The sequence below is a fragment of the Heliangelus exortis genome, chromosome 1, assembly GCF_036169615.1.
Source record: "Heliangelus exortis chromosome 1, bHelExo1.hap1, whole genome shotgun sequence".
Lineage (NCBI taxonomy): Eukaryota > Metazoa > Chordata > Aves > Apodiformes > Trochilidae > Heliangelus > Heliangelus exortis.
In genome coordinates this window covers 149884527-149908872 of record NC_092422.1, presented here as the reverse complement: position 1 = coordinate 149908872, position 24346 = coordinate 149884527, and the positions used below count along the sequence as shown (strand labels likewise).

The 24346-nt window shown below is 41.0% G+C and overlaps 2 protein-coding genes across 6 annotated transcripts in view; one reads left to right on the top strand and one right to left on the bottom strand.

Moving 5' to 3' along the window:
* The window catches only part of CALD1 (caldesmon 1), a 192413-nt gene extending 187471 nt beyond the window's left edge, over nucleotides 1-4942 (bottom strand). For 2 of the 4 annotated variants that reach the window (XM_071732965.1, XM_071732967.1), the window contains exon 1: nucleotides 4695-4942. The gene's annotated coding sequence lies outside the window, so the exon portion shown is untranslated. The remainder of the gene's footprint in view (nucleotides 1-4694) is intronic. The other 2 variants (XM_071732970.1, XM_071732972.1) reach the window with 1 other exon arrangement.
* The window catches only part of LOC139791136 (aldo-keto reductase family 1 member B1-like), a 369405-nt gene that overhangs the window by 197976 nt on the left and 147083 nt on the right, over nucleotides 1-24346 (top strand). The gene's annotated exons all lie outside the window — the stretch shown is intronic.

Genomic DNA, 24346 nt, shown 5'->3' with positions numbered 1-24346 from the left:
TCTTCCAAGCTTATGATACTGGCAGGTCTGTAAGTAAAAACTGTCCTCTCACTCTTTCTGTACATGCATAACAGCTTCACAGGAAGGCTCTTTCTCAACTGCAGCAAGCTAAAAGTGCAAGCACCCAAGAAATACCCTCCAGATGTCTCAACTCAGTGTCACCCCTGAGCTTGACCCACCTTCCTCCTCACCCACTAGAATTCAGCAGTTTTATACCCACAACCTAGAAAATGTTACTTTCTAGTGGAACACATATCTGTGTGAACAAACAAAATAAGCGTATGGTCTTGCTGGGAAATCAGTCAAAACCAAGGTTTTCGCCAGTGCTTAAACTTGGCACTTTTGTATAATAAATGCTTTATAAAGAATAATGTGGCATGGACTAAATCCAAAAAGGCACAGGTTATCCTTTACTTGAAGATACAGAAACAGACACATGGTCATTAAGTGACTCACCAGGTATTTATGACCACAGTAAAAAAAAAAAAAAAAAAAAAGAGAGAGAGAGAGAAATTACTCCAGTGGCTTCAGATATAACCACCTTTTCCATTCTCTCTTGCTTCCTCAGTTTTTTGCTTTTACCCTTGCTGCAAGTCAGCGGGATCATTCCCTCAAAGCCCTCCTGGCTTCAACTCAAAGTTCTATGAACATGACTATGGCTGGGCTGCTCTGATCAGGAGGTGCCCTATACTTCATGGACCAAGTTTATCCCTCTTTGAGGGGGACACACAAGGGGCTGGGAGGGGTAAAGAAGCACAGTTAGCAGTGATGGCTCCTAATCACAGGTGGAGGAGGTTGGGTTCCCCATCTCAAATCCCACCCTCTTCACCAAAGAGGAGCCCAGCAAGCACGGGCACTGCTGTAGCTGGATGCACAGCAGCTGCTGCAAGACAGAAAGAGAAGTGAGAAAGTCCAGAGGGCTGCATTTCTCACAGAGGCAGCTTAGTGATGGCTGGGAAGCGGAACACAGTGCTGGCACATGCTTGGAAGCCAGGCTGCCAGCCCCACACAAAAAACCAAACCAAAACAAAAAAAAACTAATAAAAGAAATAAAACACAAAAACACAAACATGAAAAACAATGTTTTCTTACGTAAGATGTAAGCCATACAGCTAACATTCCAGGGCTAGCAGCTAAGTAATGGTAGTAATGGTGTTACATGCCCTAACCTTTTTGTTTAATCAAATTCATTTCAAGAAAAGTAGGAGCAAGCTCCCCCGTGGGGGTGGGAGGGATCCCAAATTACAATGTACTGAGAGTCCTACCCCTTTGGGCCAGCCAAAATGTATCAGGAAAGGCAAAAAAGAAATTGTTACATAGTTCAACTGTCCTATGACCTCAGTGTTTCATCCAGAAAGGTCAGATCTAATCTGATCTTCAAACGCCTCTGAGTCAAATTTCAGCCTTAGCCAAATCCTTGACAAAGCATTTGGAAGCATTAACAACCAAAGCTTCCCAGCAAGCACCAGCTCCCAAAGAGCCAACCCAGAGGTAGGTGACTTGCTGCCAGTACAGTTGCCCCCCAAACCCATTCCCAACCGGGTCATATGGCTTCAAACCACCCAGGAAATGTCAATCAAAGCAGCAAACTGACCCCTGCACATGTAGATTGGTGAGGGTGAGAGCTTTAGTAAGGAAGCAGCTTTCTTGTAACAAGATGCCAGGGGGTAGTTACTAAGAGGAGACAATTTTTAAAGAATGAAAACTTGCTTTGAAGGTAGACTCCCACTCTTTGCAGTCACAGGCTTGGCTGCCTCAGGCTTTGTACACCTGGAGCCCAATCCTGCAAACTTCCCATGAAACTCCTCTCAAAGGCAATGAAAGGTTCACAGGACTGCAGTTCCCATTCTGCCCTGTTGCCTTTTTTGGTGTTTTCACTGACACCCAGGACAGTCTGGACAAGCACTGGAGAAGGACAGCTAGTGCTGGTCTTTTGGCTCTCTCTTTCCTTGGAATATATGGTTTCCCATCCCTCTCTGTTCACACACAGCAATCAAACATACCAAGTTGTGTCCTTGGCAGACAGAGGTTAAAAAGCTCACTGACATTCAACACAAATTAAAATTCAGGCAAGAGAAAGAATAAGTCTCATTTAAGCAGCTACTGAGAAATCAGAATATTTTATACAGTTTCAGGGCACTGAAATCCTCTTTGTCCTGCAGGAAGGAAGTCCCATAGGCTTTCACTTTTCTGCAATGAAAAGATCAGCCCCTTAGGCAGGGCCAATTGAGCTGCACCACAGGGAAAGGTGAAACAAGGACTTCTAGGCAGGCACTTGATAGATTCTAGGGAGGGTCTTTCTCCTCAATGACAGAAGTTACCTCCCATGAGGTGGCCAGCAAAAAAAGCCTTTTTCTATCTTTCTAGTGTCCTGACCTAGAATCATTAGCACCAGGCCCTCACCCGGTGATGGTCCAGACAGATGCTGGCCAGCACACACCCATGCCACATATCAGTAAGAACTTTGAGGAATAAGGAGCCTTTCCATCTTAATGCATTTTCATTTTCCATCTAATGCCACCCAGAGGAACTTAAAGCCCCCTTTTCCTTTCGATCATCTGGCTTTCAGTATCACTATTGCACCATGTATTGGTGGTGGAAATAAAAACATGCAGGAAGTTACCCCTTTCTCAGGCTGCTCTGTGCCAGAGGGATGCTGTGAGCTTATGAAGTAGGAATTGTGAAAAATCCCTTAATCTAATACATGCTTATATCACTCACTGTCAAAAAACATGCAGACTACACAGAACCCCCCCTTACATGAGGTCCTGCATCTGTTAATGATGGTATTGATTTCACCAAGACTAATCCTGTCAATGAAGGCACTGGAATTGATCCTCTTGTCATCACATGCTACAACAAAGAGGAGTTCTCAGGAAATACAAGTTATTTCAATGTGGTCTCTTGTACACTGGCATCTTATCTAATGTTTCTCCCCTGCCATCACAATTTAGATATTACATCAATGTGTGCAGGTTTTACTGACTGGTATACTTGCCTGTCAGAAAGCCTCCCAAAGAAAGGCAGACCTGTACTTTCTTCAAATATGTTGAGAACAGTTCAGACCCATTTTACCTTAAAGGCAATTTAATTAAGCAATTGGACGAATTGCTGCCTTGAAGCACCACTCCATTTGCAATTTTTGTTAAAACAGCCCATTTCATTGGTTTGGTGTGTGTAGTTTTAGGATGCCATCCTGTCTCTCAGTAGTAAGGGAGAAAAGGAAAAGGTACAGAATTTGTCTGCAGATGCATATGCTCACAGAAAACCTACTGCTACATTTAACAAGACAGAGAAAGAACGGAGGCAGGGTCCCAGGGCTCTATGATGGCAAATCTTACAAGCACAGTGTGATATCTAAAATAGACGAATTATAATAAATACACAGTTCTCACAAAAGAAACACTCTCCCTTCCTTATTTTCTTTGAGCTGCTGCCAAGGAGGGAATGTGTTACTTTCACAAATTATTCTCCTGTATGCCTTTTAGCAAGAGAAGTCTTCACAGCTAGGCAAAGCTACATAAAAACTGCACACTCTGAAAATAATCACTCTTCTGAAAATAAATACTTCACAAAGAGTCGTTTTAAGCCAGTTATCTTGTCCAGTCTTCCAAACAATATATGACATATGAGAAAAATCAATTCTATTGCTGCTGGTCTAGCCAGAGGTTAGCAGCTTGGTCAATGTCTGCTACTCCTAAGTGTCCATCTGCAGCTCACTTCAACCCCTCCCCTTCATTTTCTCAGATCTTCCTCTGAGAAATTTCCTGCTATGCAGAAAATCGTGCTATCAGCAGCCAGCCTCTCACAACGCTTTTAAACTGTCCCAGCACATCAAAAGGAGCTGGGAAGCAGAGCCGGCTCGCTGCCTCTCCCCGGCACCACTCTGCCTGACAGAAACACAGACTTTTTAAAGAGCTCCAGCTCCATCCCCAAGCATTCTGGAGTTTGTTTGGGGTTTTGTTTTTTGGGTTTTTTTCCCCTCTCCCCCTCCTAGCAGGAAAGAGGACTTCAGAAGAAACGTTCTGGCAATCTGCTGCTGCGCCTGCCGAAGGCTGAAGAGGAGAACGGATGCCGTCTTATTGTCAACAACACTGGTATGAGGAGAGGCTGCCATGACGGGCATCAGATCAGTTACATTAACCAGAGCCTCACTCTATCTGTATCACTTACACCAGCCGGGCTGCCCTGAAAGCTCAGGTATTAAGTTCCAAAAATTAAAAGCAAATCACCAACCATAACCGAGCTGAAACCTTTTTTCATTGTAATTCCTTTAAAGAAAAGAAATATATACGCATATACATATAAAATAAAGAAGGGGCAGATGGGGTATTTGTCCACTGACAGACCTGCTGCAGGCTCTCACACAGAGTGAGGCAGACACAGCCCCTGTCCTGCACCCAAAACCTTGCCCCCACACCTCCACGTTCAGCTCTGCTGGGGTGGGAGAGCATGCACCCCCTTCACCCACCCACCCCAGCACTGATAATATCTCCCTTAGCTCAGGGCAAACATCTGGAAAGGGGGGGGAAGGGAGGAGCGCAGAAAGAGAAGAGGAGGAAAAAATAGTCTCCAACACTTTCACACTGTTTCCACGGCTGGTTAGGTTTCGCATGCTGCTTAATCTCCAGCCCTAACGCAAACACGGTCAGACAAGGCTCCCTCCCAAACAACCACGGATCTTAAGCCCTTACCTCTGCGTCTGAAAAGTTTTCAACTAGTAGGAAGGAAATGAATAACTGGCTGCTTGGGCAGGAGGCACAGCAAGAAAGGCACACCAGCAGCCTCACACACAGCCCTACTCAATAAAACTACAGCTTTTCCTTGGCCCCTCCCAAAAGTCAATGCTAAGTGAATACATATCCCTGATGTTTACAATTGGCAGGCAGCGGTATGCATTGTCCTCAATTTATTCTAATAGGCAGCCAATGGCTACGCACAAGCCAAGGTGGGTTCAGCCTGCCTGCAGAGATGCCTGTCATTCCCTAGGCATGCTCAGGAAGCCACTCATCAGAAAACCAAGACCTAAAAAGCTCCGAAAATTTGTGCGAGCTGCCAAAACTGTCTTGCTACATGCCCTTTTTTGGTTATCCTTAGCAGGGCCTCTGAAAGTAAATCCTCTGTCAGGAACAATCATAAGAAATGTTAATCTTGGAGAAAGAGGCTGTCTTGTTGAACACAAATGGAGCTTAAAAAAAGGAAATACACTGAATGGGAAGGGAGACAGTAAACGTATTTACTTTTTGCACTACTTTAAAATAATAATAATTTCACCACAGCTAAACTACTCTTTTTTTTTTTTTTTTTTTTTTTTTTTTTTTTTTTTACAACAAGGGCCACATGTAAAAGGGAACAGAACTGCTCGGCTGTGCAAGCTTGATTCTGCAGAAAGAGACACCAGTGGGAAAGGCACATGAAAGATGAGTTGGCAGCCTTTCCAGCCTGTTTCCATTTCAACTAGTATAGCAGAAGCTACATATAGAATATCTATGTTCTGAAAAAATAATTTTTAAAGGGATTCAAAACTCTGATGATGATCCTTACCAACTTAAACTAGTCAGATAAAGAGGCTTAGTTTATAGATATACAGCTATTTATCTAGACATTAAAACCAGTTCATTTACTATGAGAATAGTCCTACATCTATACATTATGACCAAAAATTTCATTATTTTTCGACAGCATAGATAAAGTACATTTAGATTTATTTTTATCTTTGTTTGCTTGTCTGTTTTGCTTTAGTAATTGTACACTATTGGTAACTTTCCAAATTATGCAGGCAGCTTAAAAAATGAAAGAACAGATGTGGACTGATGCTAGAAACAAATGAGCTGTACAAACTAATCAAGAAAGTGTGAAAATAAATATGAAGATTACTGCCTAGTAAAACAGCACAGTACATAGATCCTAATACATGGCTATACCAGCCACTAAGTAAGAACTGCTGGCTGCTCTAAGGAGACAGGATTCCAAACCAGGAGATGTTCTGCAGATTCATATTTGACAGTAATATACACAAAACCAGTTAGGGAGAAAATATGTGTAAGATGACTTTGCAGCTGAATGGAAGGAACTATTTTAATGCCTCTCTGGGTGTTTTTTTTATAGTCATTGGGCCCCACAGATTTAGTCACGTGTAATACAAGAAGGATTCAGTCCACAGACAGAAAACCAAACTTTACAGCATAAAAAAAATCCAAAGAGAGCCAAATCTATGAAGATGTACAGCAAGAAATCAATTATTCCAGTGTGATTTTCACTTTCACAGCTTTATTAGATAGGCAAAAGCAGTGTTTGGTTTTGGAAGGCATCTTTTTTTCTTTGTTTTTACAGCTCTTTGGAAATTTCTAATGCTAATAATCTTCCATGATGTTGCCGTGATGGTTTTAAACACTGAAGTTCATATATATGGTACACATGCAACTTTGTTTTGCAGGATCAAATAGACAAGGGAGAACAAAGTCCTTGTTCTCAGTCATTCCATTAACTATAGAAATTATTAGTCTGTGTATCAATAACCAAGTAAAAAGAAGTAGTGACATAATTTAGGTAGAAATAACAAATCTGTACTAGATCTTCCCATCCACTAGATGTTTAGAACATGAAACATTGAAGAATCCAGGCTGAGGAGTGAAAAAGATCAAGGAATGGTGATGGTCAGAGCAGAAAACAATGTTTTAAGTACCCTTAGGTTTTTGTTCCAGCATAGCCATTGACCTTTGTGATCTCAGTGTCCACTGCAAGAGGAAACTGGCAGATATATGCTACAGAAAGCTGAAAGCAGCTGTGTTTTTTTTTAAGACTTAAGTTTGAAGTTCCTTTGTCAAAAGATCCCAAAGTCATTGTGTTTCAAGTCACTTTTCTATGAAAATTCTGCAAAAAGACCAATTTTAGGGAAAACATATAATGGTCTAGAAAACTATATAATGAAAAGTAATATTTGCATTCTTCTTGTGGAGCTGTGTTTCATTTAGAGAAACCTTTGAATTCCATGAGTTGAAATTCTGAAGCCAACAAACTGTCAGAGATGCCATAGCTTTCCTTTAGATATTACTGGAAACCTGAACTCTTAAGAACACAATTAAATTCTACCATGTGCCTCTTTGTATCCTATGATTAGGATCCCCTGTAGGTGTCTGGTGTAACTATATAGTTATAATATACCTAAATCCATTATTCTAGGAATAGAGAAAACTATCATGATAGTCCTTGAGTTACCAAGGTTGCCACTATAGCCACAGGTTCCTATCCCCTCTGCTTTGATAATCAAAAACTCTTTGTGTCATAGGACGGAGCTAAAAATCATTTTAGGGGCAAATAGCCAAACTCCTGGTTTATGATTGTAGCTATAAGACATAGAAAAAATAGTATATGCAGAAGCTCTGCTCACAAACCAGGCACAGTTTTAATATCAATATCTTATCGTGGCCAGTTAGGGCCCTGCAAGTGCTCATGACTAAGCTCTTGAGCTCAGTAACTCAGAGCAAGGGTGGGACTGCTTGTGATAAGAGCCAAAGTACTTGAACATGCAGGGCTGCTAGTGCATTCTTGGAGACCTAAGTCTGCAGTCACTCCCTTAAAAGAATCATGTTAGAAGTACCTGGAAATCTTTGTTGAGACTCTGGCTCTTAAAAGTTTATCAATTTCTTCCTAAAAAATTTACAATCAAAAGCTGAGGTAAGTCTGTAGTCTAGAAAGTACACTGTAAATCATCCCCTGGGAGGGGGATGCATACAGCTACTCTGAAGAACTTGAATTTTGGCACTGCAAAGCCCTCAAGACTCAGAAGGCAGCAGTGACCAAAGTGGCCACTTGGACTACTGTTGTTCCAGCTCTCCAAGTGCCTTCTTCCCAAAGCAGCTGTGATGGCAGAACTGTGCTCCCTGCTTGGAAAAAGTCTTTGGGGTATGAAGAATACCCAAAAAAAAAAGATTAATCTTTTGCTTTTCAAGATGAAGTTGCTTTTTATTACTGAGCTTCCCAAAATTATTTTTACTTTCCTTTACTTCATATGCAGATGGCCTTTACTGAAGAGCACCAAGCCTCCTACTTCTGTCTCTGCAATGTCTACAGCTGCCATTTCAGAACAAAGAGGAAATGTCCCCAGCCCTGCACATCCCCACAGGACAGCAAATTGCATTCAGAGCATCAAATGCACCATATGGAAGGCCAGCTTTTCCATCTGTGCCCAAGCTGCTGGGCCACTGCTTCACATCCTCAGTAACTTGATTTTGGCAGCCTGGACAGCCAACAGTGGGTCACACTGTCCTAGTTTTCACAGCATATAGGAAAAAATCTTTAAAATGAAGTTTCCACATTGTAACTAACACAGGTTCTTCATACATAGGCTGGGAGACCACAGCTCTGCTTAGGAGAATCCAGCAGTGAGGCTTGTGCTGGGAATAATCCACCTAGAGGGTAGAGGGACACAAAGAGGCTGACATCCTCCTGCACCAAGCTAACAAAGATGTGTCTCTCAGCCCTGCTGACAAGAAACTGGTCTTTATTTCTGATCCTGGTACCAGTACCAAAGGTGTGACACACTCAAGTGCTGGTATGGGTCGCAGGTGCAAAAGGGTATAATCCTGTCAGCAGCAAGGGTCAGCATCCATGGAGTCCTGGCAAGCACAGCTGCAGCTGAACACTGCTCTCACTCCAGCAAAGAGCCCAGGACCAACTGGCAGCACATTTGCCTTCCCTTCACAGCACTCCTCACATCTAGGCAGTATATTGTGTATATTGTAAATAGGTCTGCCATTCTTTGTCTCTGAGAAGGACAGGAAGAGGACGGATTTTTAACACTTTCAACGACCAAAAATATCCCTGGATGGTCACGTAGCTGGTATGGAAGGAGCAGAGCAGGTAATACCCTGTGACCCACCTGCAGAGCTAAAGGATGTATCAAAACACTATGTCTTGAGAGGCAGGACTCCCTTTGCCTGGCAACATTAAACAAACCTCTCCTGCTCCTTACAGGAGTAGTCAACAATGTTGAATATCTCTACCCAACCTTGAAATGCCAGTCACAACTGCAACATCCTTCACTTTCATCCTCTCCAGAATTTAAGTGTCCTTCAGTGGAATGTTATGATGAAAGATGAGGGGAACAGTTGAGAGATCACACAAGATGTCCAGGTTAACAAGATCTCAAAGAAAGTCCTGTTACTCCCACCAGGATAGGTGAGCGCTGTGCTACTTGCATGAACAGGAAGGAAGAAGGGCTAAACCTCCACTGGCTCCCCAAGGACACGACTGCCCTAGAAACTGGGTCAGATGAGAAGCACACCCAGAGAAGAGTTAGCACTAGGAGCAGTTGAGGAAATGGTATACACCAAACTTATGCTCTCTGTCCTCTGTAGCCTGGTCAGATGCAAGATCACCTTCTGCAGACTTTGCTAGAGTTGGGGGAAAAATATGCTGTGTATCCTGGGCTAGCTCATACCTCCTCTCTTGCTCCAGACCAGAGTGGAAAGCATGATTTGGCTCTGAACATTTCCTTATACCCTCTCGTACATAAAGAGAGAACAGTGAAGGTTCCCCCTGCCCCAGCAGATGATTTCTAAGTGATGCTATGGCTATGCCATTTCCACAGCTCATCTGAAATCAGCCTAATCTTATATACAGAGGATAGAGCCCAGATGGCAGAGCTCACAGCTGTGCACATCTGACACAAAGGTGAGTAAGCTCAGATTTGTGAGCAAGCCACCCAGCTGGCAGCTCTGTCTGGGGGATTGATTCCATGAAGGAGAAGCCCACACACTGTGAGCAGATTTGGTCATCCTTATGATTACATCCCAGGCACAGACAAGATGCTTTCTATGCTAGAGAGGCAGACATAACTTTTGAGGAAAATTTTACACATGCTGCTTCAAGAAATATTTTGGCCTGGAGCAGCACAAATCCATAGGACTTCAAAGCCACCAGTGCCTCCAAGGGAGTGTAAAAGCTACTGCAAAAGATAGTGGAGGAATATGAGCACCTCTTCAACCACAGTGCTCTATGCACTACAGTGGCAGTCAGCTGGAAATAAACTACTGCTACTTAGATATAGTAACGAGGACTAGACTGTAGATAATGAGAGGGATGCACACCTTAATGCAGATGCCAGTCTTGATCTCCCTAGGACGTGTGGAAGAAACTGAGACCTCCAACAGGTTGTTCACATCACACATGGCAAGCACATCCAGAAGAGCTCCACTGACAAATAGGAAACCCAGGGCACCAAGACTCCCACTCAGTGTCACAAATCTCTAATGAGAGACTGTCTTCCCTCCTTCCTAAAAGGCATCATGAGTCTTCTGGATGCTAACAGAAGAAAAAAAACATGAACAAAAATTTTGCTTAAGATGCAGAAATAAAAAACATGCCATGCCTCAGTTCATGGCATGATATCTAAGAAAAGCAGAGCAGAAGATTGTAACAGCTTACATAAAGGTATTGGGAATGAGACCTCTCTGGTATGGGGGAGAAAGATTTATCTAGCATGCTGGATCAAAAAAAAAATGAGAAAGTAGGTGTATAGTAATGTATCACCACCATTCATTTTGGTGTGTCCTGTCTGCTCATTTCTTCTATGTGTGCTTTTTTATTTCTCCTGGTTCAGCCAGCTAAGTATATGCAAAGAATATTTATATGCTCAAAAAAATAATCAAAACCAAAAAAAAGGAATCCTAAAACCTGCTGGAAAGAGACACTTGACCCACAATAAGAAAGAATTAATCATGAACACAGTGATTTTCCATCACTAAAAGCAAGACAAACATAGTTGGTCCCTATTCCAAAGAAATCAGAATACCTGCACTTTTTCACTACAAAACTAAGCCTAGCTACAAGTACACAGTGCCCCCCAAAGAACAGACACTTCACAGCACCTTTATTCATTCATAGAAAAGAAAGGAGAGAAAAAAATAAAAAAAAAAAAGAAAAAAAGAAAAAAAATAATTAAAAAAGCTCTTCTAGGTTTCTATGGGAAACCAGATTTTTATAAACTTCTGCAGGCACACATAAGGTAAGGGAGCTCTTTCCTCAGGGATAACCCTTTTCCTGAAAGACATGCCCACTTCTCTTGCACAGAATACAAGCTACAAATAGCAGATATGTGGCTTTTCTAGACACCCCTGTTTTCTATTGCCAGCCATGAAAAAATTACATATGATGAAATTAACAGAGCTCAGAAAATTTGTGCACATTCTCAGTGTGCCTTGAGAAAAATCAGTACATTTCCTTAAAACTATTGCACTGCACATGCTCTTTTCTTTGCACGTTTGGCTTTCTTTTGTGTATTGTTTTCCAGGCAGAAAAGATGGTGCCATCATTTACTTTTGCAACCAAGTTACAAATTGCATAGCTGCTGGTATGGGCATTTTGAGGGTGAGGCATATTTGTTGGCCTTGATTCTGCTCTCACTTAAACGTGCATAAACCAAGTGTCAGCCTAATCAAATCAATATTCTCTGACTTATCCTATTGTTAGGGATACGTGAGAACCAGGCCCCTTTGTGCTCTTATGCTAATAAACTATTCAGCTTCAGCAGTTTGGCTCAGGCAATGAGCAAAGGTTAGGTCTCAGTCATTAACTTGGACTCAAATGAAACCCACAACTTCAGTGGGCACAGTACATTTGGATCCCACTCATGCTTATGTTTGCAAACAATACTTTTGATTTTTTCCTTCCATCTCTTGTCTGGCTCTGGATGCTGTAACTGAATTGAACACTTGCAGCTGCATTTCCATGGTCATGTCCCTAGGGATGGCAAGCCATGGAGAGAGAAAGACACCTCAGGCAACTGGAGGCCGTGCTTACTCAACAAAATTGGGAAGGGATAGTTGGCAGGGTGCTGGCAGAAATACCTGATTCCACTGCTATTTGCTTCTAACCATCAATCTGTTATTGTCCCTGTTTTATCCACATAGCACATGGATAAGGGGAAGAGCTTGAATACAGCTACACTTTCCAGCCTACTCACACTTTATCTTATTGTCATACAAATCCTTATATCTCATCCATACCCAAAAAGATCTATATCTATTTCAGGCCACACTGCAAGCCTATTGAAAGGACCCAGCCTTTCTTTCTGTGTAGCAATGGGCAGACAGATAAAAAAACAGAATGATAGAAATCAAAAGTACTGCTCCCTTTTAAAAGGTGGAAAACAAGGTCTAGAGGGATCTGTGTAGGTCCAGCTTAGACACACACAGGTATTCAGACATTCTACTCATACTTTTACAACTAAGTTCCCCACAATGTAAGCATTTCTATCCACCACAGCTATAGCTCTCAGTGCCTTTCATAGCATCCTGCAGGCAGTACATCAGAGCCAAAGGAAGCCAGCAGGTCTCCATCTCAGTCCAATCCCTACCAAGAGGGAAGGCCTCCCACTGAAAGACTTTCTGTTCCAGGCAGCTCACATGAGCTACAGCACATTGCAGGGCAAGTTACAGAGCAGAAAGAAGGTGAGGAAGGACTATGTTTGTTAAGTAAGAAGCTGTGGTTCTGAAGGGTAAAGAGAGAAGAGCAGCAGGACACATGGCAAAAGACTGGATGACAAGACTTTTGAGATGCCTTGGCAGACACAGCACCAAGTAGAGCAAAAAGGTGAAGACTGGAAGGGGACACGAGCACCCAGTTCCAATTTTCACACTCATTTTATTCATACACACAAATTGACAAAGCTGTGCCATCCCAGCTCAGAACACATCCACAATCTCAGGCATTTTGTTAATCCAAAACCTGTTTGCCTTTGGGTTTACTCAGCAGATGGAACTGCAATATTTGCCTCACAAGAAATTTAAGACTTAGCAGCAGAGAGAAAGCAAATGAAGAAACATTAGCAATACAGCTTGGGTAATACCACGGACCAAATTTGAGCATAACAGGTACCTAACATTCATCTAGCAGCACATACTGCCAAGCCACCTTGTCCCAAAGATGAAAGAGGCATCACTGAACTAATGACTATTCCTGCTTCACGTACTACCCAAAATCCTGAGAAGGGATTCAAGTTCCTGTAAACTTGAAGTGGTCCTTTTGCTTGCACATCAGTGGCAGGTTGTGCCTGTAGGATCTCCAAGAATGCTACAATCACTCACAGGCAGGACTCCACACCTGCAATCCTAGAATAACATGAACCCCAGCACAAGTTTCTCTGAAGGATGCAGCATTTAGTGAAATAGCAGGATGCTCCCTCTTATACAGAAATAGAGGGATAGTGGCTTTTTTGCTAACTATCCAGCATGACATTCACTCCTCTCCTAATCTGGACACACCCAGTTCCCTTTTAAGAGCTCTGCGTAATGTCCTCTGACAGGCAATTTCCTGCAGCAGTTTCATTTACATTTAAAAAAATAAATATTAATTTGTAAAAACAAGACCAGTACCGAAGTCTCCACGCTGTGCGTTTTGAAATTACATTTCATTTCACGTTTCCTATCCTCCAGTATTCCCAGTATGTCTCGATAATCTGTACTAACAAAGCAGCATGACAGAATTTCTCAGGGGAAAGCTTTCGGGGGTATCTGGGGCTTTGAACTGCAGACAGCTATGCTATTTGTCTATAGAAGCTAAAAATCACTGGCCTCACACATGATGAGGTAACTACAGAAGTATACAGGAAAGACGAGTAACAGCTCATATGTTTCTCACAGTCCCAGAGTCTCCAGTCCTCTGCACTTCAAAATGACTTTGCTTCCAAGAGAACAAATCCTTGTGTTTTGCTATGCACGTGGTGTAGCTACAGTTGATGGCAAAACTGAGGTGGATGTGGAATGTAGCTTTCTGCTTAAGCATATTCTATCAAATCTACTTTGCCCTGCCCTTTGGTCAGAAGGTGAAATTGAAAGTGCAAGGTTTAATTCTCTGGTTAGGGGTCACACTTACCTGAAAAAAATTACTTTGTGACCTTTTGGCTCTCCTGTGACCAGCGTTCATCAAATACTCATTAAAATATCTGATCTCCTGAACGGCTCAAATTTCTCTTTATCCCTTCCTCTTCTAAAATGACCCACATTCACCTTCTGTGGCAAGATCAATGTAACCTCTGGAACATTGATATCTTTTTTACCTATTCTTTAAGACGGAAGACAATTACAGAAAATCAATTTTTCTCTTGTTTCTTCAAAAATAATCCACAGCAATTGAGAACCGTGTCAGCTGTATAAAGTACACGAAGATGAATCAAAAATACACAATGCTGAGGAAATAACTATCTTTGCCCTCCCTGCACAGTCCTTTATACTTGTATTTTAAGCAATTTTAAATTTTTTATAACGATCTTCTTCAAATTCTGCTTCAGAAGGAATGAAAATGCCATACAAAAATGCTCCTGTTGTGTTTCTGGAATTCTTCTTTTGTAAGCCACAGTATCTTTTCAGATACCACTCCCTCAGACAAACTATATAATGCCAACGAAGACTGCAACACTCCTGCATCTTTCTGCTGTAACAGTGGACACAAAAATTGCTTTCAGATACCTTGAATAATTGCTCTAAGGAAGCATTCCTGATCTTTCCTTAGTGAGATAAGTGGGAACCTGGTACTGCAAGAAAGCCACAGCTTTCAATGTGTCTATAGTGCATGCTCTGTAGCACTGCATTCCTGACTTGTGCTTTACCACAGAAAAATTAGCAATTCCCAGCACTGAAAGTTTAGATACTGATGACGTAAACCAGTCACCAGTGGCTTATGGTTAGTTTCTCTGTTCTTTTCAAAGACAATTTCCATAAACAAAGAATAATCAATGAACTTCTTCTAAGTTCAAACATGGAAAGAATTTTGCTTGCCTTTAGAAAAGCCTTTTCATAACTGTGAAATGTTTTGGGGTAAAAAAAAAAAAAAAAATTTAAAAAAATGATATTATAAACATGAAGATAAACATCTATATGCCTTGACCTTAAATCTGCTTCTGAGTGACAGAATGCATGCATGAATTCCTAACTACTAGTTATTGTTTGGATTTATTAGAAGAAATACCAGTCTGACTTTTCCAGGACTTAGCACATTAAAACCCCACAATAGAAAAACCAAAAAAAACAAAAAAACCAACCAAACAAAAATGCAGTGGACATATTTTCTAAGAAGTTTTTAAAGAGAATTTAAATTGATCATGGGTCAGAAACACATTCCTGCATTTGGTTGCCATTTTTACGTGTTCAAATCAAGTCTCAAATACTCCATATTGGACTAAAAAACATGACTTTTGGCTGATTTCACTTGGTTTCTGAGCAGCTACATGCAATTGAATGCTTCCTCAGAATCACAAAGGGTTGCCTTACACAGATGCTTGCAATGAAAATATCAAAGAAACAAGCAGCTTGCCCAAGGTCCCACACAGTCAGATTGATGACACTTCCCATCTCTGATCAGATGAGGGATAAATTCCCCAGGCTTCAGTGAGATACCAGATCCATTCCTGCAGACCCTAAACCAGACTATAAAACAATTAAGCTGCTGATTACAAACCCAGTCACTAGGATAGCTTTATACACCAGAATGCATAGTTCTAGATTTTAAACTATTGCCATCCTGCCTCCAGAATATGCCAGGAACTCATAAAAATCACAGTGAGAGGATTTGCTGATTTTCTTCAGCAGGGCTTAGTCCTCAGCTGCAGAATCCCAGCAGCATTTGGTGCACTCAGCACCCACTTGAAGCCATGAAGAGCTGTTGGGAAATATAAATAATGCAAAGAATCCATACTCTCCTTTCCCCTCACAGTGAATGTGAACTGCTCCATCCCCCACCTAGGCCAGAGGTGTATGGAGCATTAAATACTATTTGCACAATGCTATGAACAAGGAGGGGGGCAAAATATCTATTCAAACACTTCTCTGAGCTGGTCAAAAAGTACCAAATGGGTGTTTCATGGAAAAATCCAACATTTCAGGACTACCCTCAAGTTTGTTATTTCATTGGAAGGAAGAAAAAGTTTTAAATGTACCTTCTTTGACTACTTAAAAGGACACGCTGATTCCCCACTGAACTTTCTATTGCAGTAAAAGCACCAGAAATAAAGATGAATTCTAAAACAATGTATTTCAAATGCTTTCAAAATTTCTTCAGTAGTGTTTAATCAAAGAGACAAAAATCAGCTCATTTGAAATACATTCCAGTGAAATTCAGAGAACCTACTGAAAGAAAAAGACTCAAAGAAATTTTAGCCACTGCAATAACATTTTTCAGTGTTTACTATCACAGTCTCTTTCTGAAACCACTAAAGATATGTGAAAAAAGCACACAGAAACACTCAAAAAGTGTTCAGCTTAAGATTTTTGGTATAATGACTGATGTCCCCATTGCTTCTTCAACTTATCTTCCAGATTAGTTGTGATTGATTATGAAAATCATATGGTACAAATTCTGGCTTATAAGTATGTGCTTTATCTGCTCAAAAGGATTAATAGAAGACATTTTGATTCATTTTGTCAAATGAAGAAAACATTTTTTTTAGAATCTCTCTGTCCAAATTCAATCAGCAAAAAAATATTCGTGGCTACATACTGCAACAGTATGGGGAATTGGACCACTTATTGTTCCAGGCCCAGGCCACCCAAGATTTAGAGGATTTGGCAGCTGCCAGAATATATCACATGAGAGACTGGTGAAACAGACAAACAAAAGAACAACCACCCTGTGCTTCCCTCGGTTACAAAGCAATGCCATCACAGAGGCTTTTACTCATATAGAAGCATTTTCATTTTAAAAAGTCAGATTTTTTTAAATGTCCATATTTAAAGAAGTCTTTGAGTTGATTCTGCTGTTACCAAACGTCATGTATTCCTCACATCTTCTGCAAGCAAATTCCTATGATTTTTTTAGAAACAAACCCCACAAAAACAAATTAAAAACCAAACCCAACCACACAAGATCTGTCTCCAGTTTCTTTTTCCTGTTTTTCTCTGAGATATAAACATCAGATGCAAGAACGTGCAAATGCATAAAGTACACAATTTGTTGGGATAGTCCAAGTATTTGGATAGTTCAGTCATCAACTCGTGTCTGAATATTTTGGTACCATTGATTTTTCTGTGTCTTGTTTTATTGAATTTTATCTTATTATGCAGCACTTCATTTTAGCATCAAGAAAAGTAACGAAAAAGAGTTTACCCCTTTTCATTATATTCCCCAATAACAATCATTCTGATTTCCAATGCTGTTTGCTTCCTTGGCTTCCACTCAGCTTCAATGCATCATCCCTGATTAGAGTCCCATATCTTCAAGCATCCTTCTGCCATGCTGCTCCAGGCTCACATCCAAACTTGAGGCAGCTCTTATGTATGTACAGGACTGGAAGGCCTCAAAAGGAGACAACATTTTGACTTGGAATAACAACTCTGGTACATGGCTGTTTGTTTCCAGCAAAAGAGATTCTTCTCTTTTTCTCAGACCCTATAAAAAACTTACCCAAACTGGATCTGACTGTTTTATCCATCCACAGATGCACTCTCTAAATGGAAATGTTTGTTAGTTTTGTTATTTTTTGTTACCTTCCCTGGCTATACAGCCTGTAAGCATTCCCAAATATCTGTTCTTTCTGGAAAAGAGAACATCAGGGTTTTCATCAACATAAGTCACTCCTATCCTCTATTTAACTTGTACAGCAAGCATGACTATTAAGATTACATATAAGAATATAATTTAGGGTGCATGAATAGAAAAACCTTGGCACCTACCAAGGCTGCAGAAGACATCTAGACTATTTACATTAAATGGCATCCTGCCCATTGTAATTCTGTTGTGATGTATGCAGCATGGGCTCTGTAATAATCAGAGACCTGGGATTTGTGGAAAAGTAGGTGATGGATGTAGATGACCCAGTCATTAAGCCTTTATAAAGCAACAGCAGTTATCAAGAACTGTTGTACCCTTGTCTCAGCCCCACAGCATCTGCTGGCCTGCAGCCCTTGATTCAAGAATGACAGAGTTCCCAAGAAGTATGGGCTGGAGAGGGCTAACCATGATAAATATCCAGGAACAACAACAACAAAAAAATTCTTCTGATAGCTCTTAAAAGAGAAACCCCCCCATGAAATATCAGAAACTAACAGAAATCAAGATAGGGAAAGAAGTGAAAGAAGGTGGCCACAAGTCCCTGGAGGGGATTTGTCAAGTGGTAGGAATAAAATGAACCCAGGTTTGCAAAGCAGTCTTTGCATTTTTCTATAGCTGTGCATCTACCATGTGCCCACTGGTACAGAGTACCAGTGTTTGTTTCCAGCAAACCACAGAGTACCTGTGGTTTGAAATCCCCTTTGAAAAATATCCATGTTTCTTTCTTGCACCATTCATTATTAAATCCCCACAGGATAGAACAACAGCTCAAGAAGATCAGGAGTAGATATCTGGAGATGGCACAAAGGAGAGAAGTCTGTACAAAATTGGAAGAAACTACATATCAGAGCCAAAGGTTCCCAGAAGAGAACTGAAGACAGATTCTAAGCCTCAGAAACTTGCCAAGGCCACATGAATATATATGACCCACCAAATCTGATCATCACAAATGATAAAGGCATATATCCTATTAAATATATGCTATTATAGCCTATATTATGTATGCTATTAAAGGCATGTATCCTATCCAGTAGAAGAGGTCCATGAAGGCCATGAAGGTCAGTTACTGAGAACTAACTAGCTTCATGGTGTAGTGTTATACAGTGTCTCCAGTGGATACTAATATAGCCTTAGACCTCACATACAATAAATCAGTGAAGTCAGGCAATTTCCAAACCCTTTCCTTTTTAATACAGTTGAGCTCTGCTAGTTAAAGTACATAAAAATGCAATCTTCTATGCCTGCTGTCAGCACTAAGCCACCACGTCTCATTCTCTTTCTGCAGAGGTGCAAAGCCTTCACCCTGAGCCCTTTAGCAGTTCATAGCTCTGCTTCTTCTACATTGCAGGCTTCCCCCAGACACAAACACCTCAGAGACAACCTTGCAGCCCAAACCAGATCAAGGATTCTCTATATTCAGCACTGTGAAGAGGACATGCAGAAAGTGCTGTGCCTCAGACCAGAGTCCTTAGTGAGGTGTCAAGGACTTCAGACCTCATACCCAGCCAAAGCCCACTTGCTCATAACCCAATTCTACCCAGTGAATACTAGAAAATAGCAGCAGATCCTTCAAACAGCAGGCTTTGCTCAGTCATGTAAACAGATTGGAGACTGGGGTTAAGTCCCCTATAAAGGTTTTTGTGCTCCCTAAGCATTCTAAAAGTAAGTGCATCAACAACAAGGAGTGTCCAAGAGTGGGGTGAAGTGTTACTAGCATAATGTTTCAGTGGGAATGTGCACAAAAAGGCAATTCTCTGATGAATTATCACTTCACTCAGTTATATTATTTTCATTTAATGTTGTTGGGTTTCCTCTGAGCTACAGCAAAACCTGATCTGCAGTGGAGACAAGCAGAGTCCAGTCACTGCTCTAAGCAGTATGGAGAAATCTGGGGGAAAAAAAGAAATCATGACCTGAAGGAGAAGAGCAGAGACTTGAACCCAGTCTCTCCAACATCCCAATACCTTAGCAACCTAGCTTGTCACCTCAAACAGCATTTTTTGCCAAAATGGAAACAGTCCAAATTTTTGGTACAGAGTTGTTTTGTATTGCTAGAGAGCCCAGCACATAACCAGAGGGGGTCACCAGGGCCACAGCTATTATACATTTAGATTGTGTAGTGTAGCATGTAATTTTTTTAAAACAAAGGCTATTTTCCTGCACCACAGACTCTGATTGCTGAGCCCCAGACACCTACTCAGTGAGTTAGACACGTTGTAAGCTGTTTCTGCTGGTCACATCCTCTGTGTAAAACTTTTATGACTTTCTTAGCTTTTTATTGTTATGTATTTGGCTATCTTAAGTCTCAAGTGTGACTGGCCCACCTTGGGCAGTGTAAATCAAGTGGGACAGTAGTGAGTGATGAAGGATTTTATAACTGAGGAACTGGCTGAACTCCTTCCTTGTTGCTTTAAGACTTTTATATTCCCTCCTCCAAAGGTGCAGGATATTCACAAGTGAAGGAAAATTTGGACTTTTGTCCTTCCGTACCTCTCTTGCATGGAATCTCCCAAGATTTTCAGCTTTAAATTCCTTATAAAACGTTCACATAAATTCAACAACTGCTGAGAACACAGACTCTACCATTCTCTAGATACAATATCCTCCTCCCACTTAATCAACACCAAAGGCAGATTTTCAAGCTGACTCTAATTTTCAGACTCACTTTGATGAGCATCTGTGACTTAAAGGACACGTCAGGTGGCCTCTCATCCAGTCTTCAGCCACAATGAAACCTCATTTGGCTTGTAGGAAAAGGTGCATCCTCCTCAGGCACAGATCAGCTCTCTAAACACTTTGTATTGCAGTGTGTGCTACCCACTGTTTTTCATCCTCACCATACTCCCTCTTCCCCTGTCACATCCAGAACATTTCTATTCAGTGCCTGTCCCAACAGGACTCTCCATAGTGTGTGGAAGGGAATAGTTATACACCACAGATCTAGGATTTCACCACAAGTTTCAATTTACACTCATTTAAACAGGGAAGGAAAAAAAACCCAAACATCAACATTTTCAGGTTGCAAAGAAAAGGTAAGCCAAATGCAGCTTCCATCTGACTTTGCAAAGCCTGAACCAATTTTTTCTTGTTGTTAATGTATTGAATAAATAAAATTATTTCTTCTGCTCCATGACAAAGGTGTTAGCTCTTTCATGCTAGTCCACTGGATCCAGTAAGCTAGCTTATTTTAATATCTTGAATATACAATGCTGATAAATACAGCCATCTAAAACGAGGCATACTCATCAGGATATGAATCCTTACAGGGGTTTTGAGCTCTGCTGAACCCAAGGAATGAGCTTAACTCAAGAGAGACAAGTGGAAGATTTTCCAAGATTGAAGAGCAGCCGTTGGTGGGCAGCAGTTCCTGCATGGCTACACCAGGTTCTTGAGTGGATGCACAGATTTTTATGTACAGTTTTCACTATGAAATAACTGGCCAGCTTTCAGGTAGCAAACTGGGAAGGCCAGCTCCTGAATCAACCCATCTGTCATATATCAGCTTATTATGGCCAATGGCAAATCATTTCCTTTTGAAACTGGAAGTTGTACAAAATATATGTATATATATATATATATATATATATATATATATATAAAATCAAGAAGAAAACTTTCATCTAGCTTCAAAGACATCCTACAGATTTTTACCTTTTCTTTTGCCCTTAAAAAAGGAGGGAATCCCTGCATTTCCATGCAATTTAACTCACTATGCTCAAAACCAACAGAGGAAAAAAGCCACTTAGCCAGTGTGGTGGTAAAAAAAAACCAAACAAAAAACAAACAAACAAACAAACAAAAAAACCACAAAAAAACCCCACAACACACAAGCAAGGAAACTTGTGATATTAAACAGTATTTCTACTCCTCACTTCTATAATTTCAAGATTTTGGCAAATCTGGGCCATTGTTTTCTTACTCCTCTCCTTCCCAGTTCATATGCACAGGGGATTTTGCACATCCAGTTTCTATGAATAATCTTTTGCTTGCTGTTGTAACCCTTCATGTGTGTCCAAATTCTTTCACTCTTGCTAACCTAATTCTTCCAGATGTTTGGGAGGTTTTGCATTCTGGAAAGAAGAACTACTACAAAAGGGGCAACCACAAATCTTAGGGTTTTTTTTCCCCTTCTTTTTCATGTCAAACCAGTTGTCAGCATTTGAATCTCTTTGGCTTCTATGTTTATTTCACAGTTATGGGTAGAATTGCACCATGGAAATAATTGCTTAAAAGATTTAAGTCTTTTGCCCCATACAAAATAATGAATCTTCATTACTTCCTAGCTAAAAATGTAATGGAACGATGGAGAAATGGTGACTGTGGGACTTTGCAGAGAAATTATGTCATCTGCTGTGGTAGAGAAGGAAAAGAAGGAATAGAGCAGAAACAACACAGTTTGGGTTTCCTGGCAAATAAAGGGTTCTGTTCCTCCCCTCTCATCTCAGGACCTCCTCCCCTTCTTTAACAGCTTCTTCTCCTCTATCTTCTCCCTAGATATAGTGTCTAATGGTGTGGGAAGCTGCTGAGGGGAAGACAGAAAGGGGCGAGGGATCCCTACACCTATGCATTTTCTTCCCTCTCTCTTTCTCAGGACTGACAGGCAAGGGCTAGAGTACAAAACTGCAGACTAGTAGCCCAGAAAAAATAGGCTATGTAAAGTCTCTCACTCATCATCAGGTAGAAAGTATGAGATCATCCTTTAAGAGTAATTCTAGTGACTGAGCTAAGTCAGGAATCAAAGCTTACATTTTACATACAGCTTCATAAAAAATAAAAAAGATTTAAAATCCCCACACCACAAAAAACACAACCAAAAACTAACTTGTAAATTCTACTTTTAGTTTAAAGCATCATGCAACAGTAACTTTGGTGGCAATTTCTCCTTTCACAACTTAGCTGGAAAGGCAGAGGTAAAACAAGCCACCCATGGCTTTACCATTCTACATACAAGTTGCAGCTTCATGTCTAGTTGACCCTGCGTAACATTTTTCCATTACAAAACTTTCCTCTTTCTGTAGCAAAAACCCAAATGTTAACACTTTGCTCAGTGTTAACTGTTTGAGTAGAAGTTTCCATGCTACGTATTCACGTCATGCTACCTGATGACTGTTTAAGGGAAAGGATTGTTTGGTTGGGGTTTTTGGTCTTTAGTTTTACAAAAATTGTTCTCTTTCCAAATGTTAGAGGACCAGAACAAGTGTTTGGACCACATGAAGAATGTTCTTACAGCTGTTTCAGGGAGCAGCTCCAGGCTTCAGAGAGGAAATCTACAGATTCCCCATGAGGGGTTTTCCCATCCACATAGGAAATTGCTCCAATTTATTTCATGTGAAGTCTTGCAAGTGAGATGTTGACTACCAGAGCACAGTGCTAGCAAGAATTCTGACTATACACAGCAGTTCCTTCCAATTACCTCAGAGAAGAGAGAAAAACTATTCCTGACCACTTTCACTGGGCCAAAAGACTGGCTTCTGACAACCCTTCTGACAACCAGGCCAGAGTTTACTGAGCACAGAAAAAAGGAAATAAATGGTAACTCATCAAATCAGTCTCAGGAAAAGCCTATTGCTCCTAAATAGATATGTCTAAGCTATGATTACCAGTAACATCTTCTACCCCAGTACTCTTCATCAAGGTCCATCTTGATGGATGAAGATCAAGAGGGCTATTTTGGTTCCGTATCTTGTAATTAATTCCATATTCAGAAGCATACAAATGTTTGCCACTTTCTCCAACCCTGTCCCTTCCTGCTCTCCTACCACAGGCTGCTGTGGGCAGTGCTACAACCCATCACATGCCTGCTGGCTTCCTGAAGGCATTTACAGGGCCCACATCAGAGTTTTGCAGCATCATCCCCTATCTGGGAGCTACTGGGCAAGCTTAGCAGCCATCACTCTTCCAAGGATTTTTTCTTTTTCCTGCCAGAAGACAAAAATGAGCTCCAAATGAAAATTAAGTTACATTGAACAGAATAAGAGAAGAACTCAAACAGCATTTCTTGGACCATTAATCAGGAATCTTAAGTTTCGAGTTTGTCAGACCCATAGAAGTTGAAATAAGACCTGCAAATAACAATGAAACGGAGCCTTTGGGTATGTTTACCAAATTCAAGCATTTCATTTTGGTCTTTCTGAGCAGCTTTCAAGATCATTTCTCCTGCAACTACAGGGCTGCAAATCTAAGGGACTACATACTTAAACCCATGTTTAAAGGGACTAGAGAAAGAGCTCTACAATCTGTGGGGTGACGTCTTAAACCAATTTACAGAGCATGTGTCTTAGAAGCATGTAAAATGACTCCCAGGAAGACTAACTATTCACTGATAAAAACCTGAAACACTTACAAGTGTCGGTTTCTCAAGCTGATTTAACACATGAAAGTGCAATTCAATTCACCAAAGGCACCAAAGTTCAGTCACGACCTTTCTTGGGCATAAACACAAAGATCAGTTAGTTTTTAATTCTTCTAGCCAGCATGGCTTTTGTTAGGCTCAAATCAAAGTTGTTGCCAGAGTTAGCTCAGCTATCTGGATGGGAAACCAAGAGCAGGGATGGGCTCAAGATGCAGCTGTCATTACCAGGGAGCCATACTTACTGTGCTTCAATACCCCAAGTTATAGCTCTCTACTTAAAGAGAAAAAAATAAGTTAAAAAAAACCAATGAGTTTCTGTAAGTTCCAGAGACCTGCACACATACTTTAGGCTCAGTCCTTCAGACATTACAGGCCCTATCTTGCTAAGGAAACCAAGCCATGGCCTCTGTGTCCAGCCATACAGAGTAAACATCTCTAGAGAAATCGCTC